Consider the following 9,409-nt stretch of genomic DNA (forward strand, 5'->3'; position numbering starts at 1 on the left):
GTGTGTTTCTCTGGGACTGAACAGCTGTGGGACCAGGCCAGACAGAAACTTCTATCTACATATCCCCTTTACTGGAGCCATGTGCACATAGGAATCACTCAAGCACTTAACAAGTATGTTTTAAATAAGTCTGTGCACAATGTCTTGAAGGAGGGTAGAATTTTATAAGGACAGAAAGAAAAGTGATCAGTCCCATGTTGAAATAAGAGGTGGGGGGGCTGGAATTGAAGTCTTGTTCAGCACAGTCAAAATACCCCGAGGTCTACTTCCAGTCAGGGGCAACTCCTTCCACTGGTGGATTGACAGGCAGACGCCAAAGAGCTGGGAAACTGGATTTGTCCAGAAGGCCAAATGAAGCCCTTGGAAGGCTGCTGGCAGGGAACCCACAAAATGAAAGCAAAGGGCTTCAAGGGGAAGACAGCAGGGTGGGCTTCACTTCCAGGGCAGGGCCAGCGGCTGCCAGCGCACAACAGGTTGAAACAGCCAGGAAGACAAGTGAAAGTGAACAAAGGGCAGAATCGCAGCAGAGAAAACTGGATAAGGCTGTGATGAGACAAGAGGTCAGTGCTGCAGGAGGAGGAGCTGGACCCAGGCAGGCGGGGGAGGCTGGGAGGAGAGTAGGTGTGAGTTACCAGCCTAAGAAACCATCTTGAAACCTGGTCATGCCACCAGCACACAGAGAGGATTTTTCAAAGATCAGCAGCTTAGTAACCAAAGTTATTCCAAGTCACTCACCTGCTCAAGCCCCCCCCCCCGTGCTCCTCCCCAGCTCTGTGCTGACCCTAAGTCCCTCCGAGAGCCTAGAGGCCCCTTATCTTCTGACTTCTGCACCCTGGCCCCATGTCCTAGCCCTTCCTTTACCCCACACTACATATCTTCACTGTGGCTCTCATTCCCGAAGAAGAAGGAGGGAACTAAAACAGATGTTCCCACCTCCCGGCCTTCCTCGTGTCTCTCTGGGACTGTAATTTTGTAATCTGGTAGCCTTCGGACTTCAATGGCATGCCAGAGGTGACAAAGCAAAGAGCCAAAACTTACTGAGTGGCAGTTCTAAGATCACAAGTGACACTTTCCTGGTGTTTGGAACTCCACACTGATGGAAGGTTTCCTTGTCCTATCTCCAGTCTGGTCACAGCCAAGTCGGAAGGCAGCATCCACACTAGGGCCTGTATTCCAACAGTCCTTTGCTTTCCCCCACACAGCATGGTTGATCTGCACACCGTGTTGAGGACCAGGCAAGCAGGAATGGGGGTGCAGAACCTTGGGAGGGAGCAGCTGAGCACGGACAACGTTCCTTCATTCTCTGGGAAACTGAAGCTCTGCTCACAGGCCATTTGACCAAATCAGATGTCTTCCTGACCTAAAGCCAGTTGGCCACCAACTTAAATCATATCAGGAGAAAAGAGGAGGGAGGGAGGGAAGAAGGGAGGGAAGAAGGGAGGGAGGGAGGGAGGGAGGGAGGGAGGGAGGGAGGGAGGGAGAGGCTGGCACCAAGAAGAGTGGCTAACAAATTACTCAGAAGTTCAGTTTAAGAAGTCAACGAACCAAGAGGCCGTTACCCTCTGCTCCTGACAACTTGACTTTGAATACATCTTTTTAAATTATTTATCTACAGATAAAGACAACACCAATGCCATACTTTTGCTTAATGTGATTCAGTTAGCCTATGTACAACCAAAACCAGACCAACTCTTTCCCCAAAGGAAGATACAAGGTTCATAGACCATCTTCCTTCTTCTGTACTGGTGCCTTATAGCTAAAATATTGCAACATGAAGTGGATTCTAACAAACACATTGTATCAGACAAGAAGCCTGGGAAGAAATCAGCACACTCACATGAGAGTAAGATAGAGCCTGTGACAATAAGCCCTAAAGAGACAAAAGGGCACAATGGCTACAGACAAGCATCTGTAACAGTTAAAGAAGGAAGGCGCAACACTGTAGTCCTTGTTTATATAACTTTACCCCACTGGTCCCTTAGCAAGCTCCTTGCTGTCACATTCTTACCTGTCAGAGTAGCCCACACCTCAGCTGTCACATTCTTACCTGTCGAGGTGACCCACACCTTAGCTGTCACATTCTTGCCTGTCGAGGTGGCCCACACCTCAGCTGTCACATTCTTGCCTGTCGAGGTGGCCCACACCTCAGCTGTCACATTCTTGCCTGTCGAGGTGGCCCACACCTTCATTCCTGGGCACAAGCAGTCAGGATTGGGAGTAGAGGTTCCCCTCTGGCTGCTGTCCCAAACGGAAGGACGTAGAGAAATCCTAAGAACTGTCTGTATTTCATGCGCACTCTTGCTTCCGTGTGATGTAGAACTGATCTGGAAATCAGGATCTGTCACCCCAGCCGGCACCATTCCAGCCTGCTGATTCAGAAGCACCAGGAACCCAAGGTGACCATGTAGCTGTCTACTCTAGGCCAAAGGCATGTGAGTCTATGTACTGGTAGAAGTGTCCCACTCTGTGGAACTATACCCAATGGACCAGCGGAGCCAGAGGACATGGAGACAGAAGCAACAGTCTGCTAGTTACTTCTGCTCTTATGCCTTCCCTTTGACCCATGGGTTCTTGAGTAATATGGAGAGAACATGACTCAGGCATTAGACTTTGTGTAAGAGCTTACATACAGAAAGAGGGAGAGCACTCCCCCAACATGCCAGGCACTGCCCCAACATGCCAGGCACTGCCCCAACATGCCAGGCACTGCCCCAACATGCTAGGCACCACCCAACATGCCAGGCACTGCCCCAACATGCCAGGCACTGCCCCAACATGCCAGGCACTGCCCCAACATGCCAGGCACTCCCCCACCATGACAGGCACTCCCCCAACATGCTAGGCACCAACCCAACATGACAGGCACTCCCCCAACATGCTAGGCACCAACCCAACATGACAGGCACTCCCCCAACATGCTAGGCACCAACCCAACATGACAGGCACTCCCCCAACATGCTAGGCACTCCCCCAACATGCTAGACACTCCCCCAATATGCCAGGCACTCCCCCAACATGACAGGCACTCCCCCAACATGACAGGCACTCCCCCAACATGACAGGCACTCCCCCAACATGCCAGACACTCCCCCAACATGCCAGGCACTGCAGCAGCTAGAGCTCTAACTGAAGCTTTAAAAGAGCTCTTCTGCCATCTTATTTGGTGGATGTGAGTGTGTGTGTGTGTGTGTGTGTGTTGCTGTGAGTGTATGTATGTGTGTGTGGAGGCCAAAGGTCAACAATGAGTGTCTTCCTCCACTTTTTCTTCTGATACAGGGTCTCTTACTGAACCCGGAGTTCCCTAGTTGGCTGGCTGGCTGACCAGTGAACTCCAGAGATCTGCGTGTCCCTGCCATCCACCCTCCCATGAGCACTGTGATTACAGAGAAACTGCCCACCACAGCCTCTACACGGCTTCTGGGAATCAGCCTTGGGTATTTACGGTTTCCCAGCAGACACTTTAGGGACTGAGACATCTCTTAAACTCCAAGGCGTGGAGAAGAACATGGCCAAAGACAAAGTGAGCAAGAACCAAGGTGGACACGCGAGTCTGACTCACAGAGACCTCCTCATTGATGACATCATCCTCTGTGACGGCAAGAGAGACAGAAATAACGGGCACAGACAGGGGGAGGGGTGGTGAAGATAAGTTAGAGAGTGGTGATGCTGTAAATCTTGGGATTTTAGCTGACTTGGACAGTTTAAAGGTGTTTGTGGTTTGGGATTAATGGTAAGATTGAAAAAAAAAAGATTTGCTCCATGAACATGGTTGTATTTCCATATTTAATTTCTGTACAACCAAAATATAAAGCACCACAATAAAAGGAAAGCCCAGAAGATTTCATTTTCAATTCATGACTGAATGTTTACATGCTCACTCACAAACAAGATCCTAGGAATACGTAAGGAAGAGGCTTACTAAAAGTGAAAGAAACATAAAAATAAAATATTACATATGAGTAATAAGGTAATGAAGTTGCTTAGCTTACTACCAACAAGGGATGAAACTTCTTATAAGAGATTCTTATTCGGTAGCCCAGGTTGACCTCAGATTTGCTGAAATCCTCCGGCCCCAGTCTCTGGGTGCTGTAATTATAGGCATGAGCAGCCATCTCTGGCTAGCAAAAGTACTTTCTTTGTAACACACCATGAAAAAGAATATTCTGTAAACTGTTTGTACTTCCATAGGGAATGGGACACCACAATAGCTTACTCCAGTTAAGAAAGTTACTCACGTGAACAAAATCCATTCATAGAAAGTAAATAAAACACAGAGAAAATGAAATTACTTAATTTTAACGAAGACAAGTGGAAGGGCGCAGCTAACTCCAACTCTGGAGGAATCGTACTCTGCTGTGTAATCGGCTAACCAAGAGCAGTACGACACAGAAAGAGCGGAGACTGTGGCTGTCCCACCAGGCTTCCGTCGTTTCCAAGGTGTGCACAGATGGCGCACACTGCCTGCCAGCTTCCGCCCTCACATCCAGCCGTCATGACAGAGAGGATCTCAACCGTACTCCATCTCCAGAAGGACCCCATCTGCTGATGCCCGTGCGAAGATGGCTCTCCTGCTGAACGCTGGGTGAACTGGCCAAGACGCTGCACCAAATGACATCTACGAGCCTGACTCTAGTCAGATGCATTGCAAAGAACGATTCACCTTTGAAACTTTTCTTGTTTATGAAAGAGAATATAATAGGCTCCAGTGTGTGTGCCCCAGGACACGTGTGGAGGTCAGAGGATAGCCTCGGCTATGGGCTCCAGTGTGTATGCCCCAGGACACGTGTGGAGGTCAGAGGATAGCCTTGGCTACAGGCTCCAGTGCGTATGTCCCAGGACATGTATGGCGGTCAGAGGATAGCCTTGGCTATGGGCTCCAGCGTGTATGCCCCAGGACACGTGTGGAGGTCAGAGGATAGCCTCAGCTACAGGCTCCAGTGTGTGTGCCCCAGGACACGTATGGAGGTCAGAGGATAGCCTCAACTACGGGCTCCAGTGTGTATGCCACAGGACATGTGTGGAGGTCAGAGGATAGCCTCGGCTACAGGCTCCAGTGTGTATGCCACAGGACATGTGGAGGTCAGAGGAGTCTTGGCTTACCGGTCCTTGCCTTCTGCCTTCTCTGAGACAGGGTCTTTCGCTTGCTGTGAACACTAAGCTAACGGTCCTCAAGGTTCCTGGAATTTTCCTGTTCTACCTCAGGTCTCACTCAAGGGACAGTGAGGTGACAAACCTGTCTTCTACACTGATTCTAAGAGAGCTCTAGGGATCTGAGCCAGGTCCTCTGTCTGCACACTCACTGCGCCATCTCCCAGCCCAGCCTTCTGTAATTTTTGTGATTCTGTGTAGGGCACATAGCAATCCTCATTATCTGCTAGTTTTTGTATTGAGTTTCCCAGGAAGCCTAAAGAACAAAGAATAGTGCTAGCCAGAAACCTCTGCCACTCCCTAAGTCTTCCCAGCCTATCACCACACACACACACACACACACACACACACACACACACACACACACTGCTACTGTAGCTAAGGGAACTTCAAAGATTCCCCAAGAACGGCCATGTCTAGTGTCCTGTTGTTTCAGTACCTGTCTTAGTTAGAGTTTCTGTTCCATGAAGAGACATCATGACCATGACAACACCTATAAAGGAAGGCATTTAATTGTGGTGGCGACTTACAGTTTCAGAGGTTTAATCCATTGTCATGACGGCGGGAAACACGCCCATTTGCAGGCAGAGGAGGTGCAGGAGGAGCTGAGAGTCCTACACCTTTATCCGCAGGCAGCAGGAAGGGAATTGAACTGAGCATAATTTAAGCCTGGGGGCCTCAAAGCCCGACCCTGTGTGACACACTCCTCCAACAAGGCCACACTGACTTCAACAAGTCCCAATGTGCCACACCCTATGAGCTTAGGGAGGCCATTACATTCCAACTGCCACGGGGCCATTATTTAATCTTTCTGGAATAGCAAGATGGGACGGGGACAGTTGGGGGGGGGGAGTTTTCTCTCCAGAGAAGATGAAGAATTATTCCTTACAGCTGTGGTCCTCAGCTCTCCCTCAGCACCTCCCCACACACTCCTCAGCCTGCTGGCATCTCCAGTGGGCTGCAGCTGGGGGAAGCTTCTCAGAGAGGCCACTTTCTAATCACCTAACCCTGCAATCGGCCTTGATGCGCCGCGGGGTGGACTTTTGATTCACCTGCCTTTCCTTGTACCGACGTGGTCCACGTGGCCCACGGGCGCCTCCGACCCTTTGGACACTGTTTCAGAGGACCCGGTTAAGTACAGTAACTGCCTGGCTTTGCTTTGGAAGACACTACCCTGTGGTATCTTTTTGTCTGGCAGATAGAAAAGGAGAGAGGCTACTGTGGCATCGCTGGGAGAGAGGACAGGAAGAGGCTAAACCTCCAGGCAGCAAAGGCCTTGTCTCCTGAGTACTCACCTCCCACTCGTTCCTTTAAATATCAATTCTTTTGTTTCTGCTCCCTGGTGATCTGTTCCCATCGGAGGGATTGTATTCTGAGTTCACACCTTGTGTTTCGCTGGTTCTCTATGACTAGATGAGCTCATGAAATAGAAAAAGATCAACCCCAACAACGTCCTAAGACAAGAAGAGGTGGGTGAAAGGGAAGAGGCTGATGAAGCTCCAGGAAGGCCTGAGAGTGCTAAACCCTTGAGCAAAACTGGCGGGGGGGGGGGGCGCTTTGGGAAGTGGGGGGGTCTTGATTACATACTGGTCCATCGGAAGCAGCAGGGTAATACGTTCAGGGCAGGAGTATGAACAATAAAACATTTCTGCTCTTGGTTAAAGAGATCCAGTAGTTGGTCAGGGTTATATCAAAAATCCTCTAGATTGGGACTATGTAATTTTTCATATTCATAAACACACACACATAGGAGTTTCTAGACTGAGTTGGGGCGGGGGGTTGAAAAGCTTCCTTGGTTATTCTGCTCCATAACCTTAACCATGGCCCAGCTGTTGCCCTTGAGGTTAATTATCCTTTCTCAGTCACAAACACTGCCTCTCTTCCCGTACCAGCCAGGGCCACAAGCAACCCTCATGCTGGACTAACAAGGCAATTGTCCTGCTTTGCTTTCTGTTTCTGTGATGAACTCTGCCCAGAAGTCCCTTGGAAGTTGGCTGATTTCAGCTTATATCTCCATGTCAAAACTCCGTCACCGAGGGAAGTCGGAGCCTACAGGCAGAGACCACAGAAGAAGATAGCTCTCATCTCAGTCATGACATGTGCTCAGCAAACTTTCTTAGACAGCCCAGACGCACCTGCCTGGGCATGGTGCCACTACATCCATCACCAGCCAAGACAATCTCTCACAGATGTCGCCAAAGCCATTCAGATACTGGCAATTTCTCAGCTGAGGTTGTTCCTTCCCAGGTGACTCTAGGTTGGGTCAGGCTGACAATAAAACTGTCCCACAGGAAAACAGAGTGGCTCATTTTAGTGTGGAGCCAGGTAAAACTTGATCTAGAATCCAGTGTTGCCAGGATATGGTCCCTATTCCCTATGTTTCTATTCTGACTTCATATTATGGGGGGGGATGAGACAGGCAAAGCAGCTACTGTTAGATGGACTTTCTGTACATCAAGATTTATAAGTTGATTGGATATAGATAAAAATCTATAAAATCTGTAACAAAATACAACTTAAAACTTATCACACAGGATTAATAATTAGAAAGCTACATAGGTAACCTTGAAACAAAGACCTAATCCATCAGTGCCTATAGTTCTGGGCAAGTTTCCAAATGTACTAATGTGGTTCTTTTCACTCCATAGTCCTGCTTCTGGCTAACTCTTCTTGAAAACATGATATAAAGGCCTACAGGCTCACCCCGAGAAAGGGCCAAGGCTACACTGGAACCCCGAACACCCAGTGTTGTCACCGGGCAGCTAAGGTTAAGGCCACAACTACTACACACCAGAGACGGGCGCATCCCTGTCTTATGAAGCATCAGGACAATGACCTAAGCAGCCTATAGCCTATAGGACGACTCTCCTTACCTCAGGTCTGCTCAGGCCAGCAGAGACTGACTTAACGTATGTCTCTGCTAACTTTGTTCACCTTTCCCTATTTTGATAAACTGCACGTACAAGAAACTGAGATTCTGCAATGACACACTGCAGAAGGACCAGTCTCCCCGTGGACGATAGTTATGATTTAAAGTTTTATTTTGATACTAAAAGAGCTTCAATTCAAAACCTGTTTATTTTTTTACATGTAGATGAATGCTCTATCTGCATGTGTGCCTTTATGCCAGAAGAGGGCATCGTACCAAGTTAGAGATGTCTGTGAGCCACCATGTGGTGCTGGGAATTGAACTCAAGACCTCTGGAAGAGCAGCCAGTGTGCTTAACTGCTAAGTCATCTCTCCAGCCCCAAGAACTGTAGTTTTTTTTGTTTTGTTTTGTTTTTGGTTTTTTTTTTTTTTGGTTTTTTTGTTGTTGTTTTTTTTGTTTTTTGTTTTTTCGAGACAGAGTTTCTCTGTGGTTTTGGAGCCTGTCCTGGAACTAGCTCTTGTAGACCAGGCTGGTCTCGAACTCACAGAGATCTGCCTGCCTCTGCCTCCCAAATGCTGGGATTAAAGGCGTGCGCCACCACCACCCGGCAAAAACTGTAGTTTTTTAAGGCTAAATTTAACATAGATAACTACAGAATCCTAGTCTTAGAAAAGCTACTGCCTTGCTGTAAACTGTTAAAGATAATTAAGACATGTAATTAATAGTCACCTTACAAATGACCAGATTCTTCACGGATGTAACTCATTTATGGGGACAAGCTTTGTTCTGCCTCTTATATATATTTTCAGGTTAAACGTAAGACAAGTAACTAAAACAAGTTTATTTAATATCAAGTACACTTCATTGATGGCCGTCAAACCTTTTCAGAGATCTGCTGAACAGGCCATTTTAAATGTTTCATGGAAAAAGCTTCCCATAACAGACAGAAATGTCAGCTACTAGTGGGAATCCTAAGGTCCCTAAAGAGGACAGGTGGGACATGAGGACCCCACCTGAACTGTGGTAACAATAGCCACCAGGGAAAACTGCCCCACGCCTCACCTGCCTCAAGGGCCCTGCATAAACTATGGCCGCTGTTGGGTTGATGGCCCTACTCTGCCAATCTTCCCAACTTCCTCATCCGTAGGAAAATCTCTCAGTTTCTGGGTCTGGCAATTGAAAGTCGATGCCACTCTGTGTGGCAACTGAAAATTTAATGCTGTCCCATATAACAGCTGAGGACTTACGACCACAGGCCCCAGTGAAGCCATCAAGATCTCAGAAGCCTAGGGCAACAGTACAGGCAGTGGTTAGTCTCTGTCATCTTAATTGATGCATAGACCGTTTGGATTATACCTCCCGCTGTAATTTGTCCTCAGATCTCTGAAATT

This window comes from Chionomys nivalis, chromosome 17, assembly GCF_950005125.1.
Source record: "Chionomys nivalis chromosome 17, mChiNiv1.1, whole genome shotgun sequence".
Taxonomy (NCBI): domain Eukaryota; kingdom Metazoa; phylum Chordata; class Mammalia; order Rodentia; family Cricetidae; genus Chionomys; species Chionomys nivalis.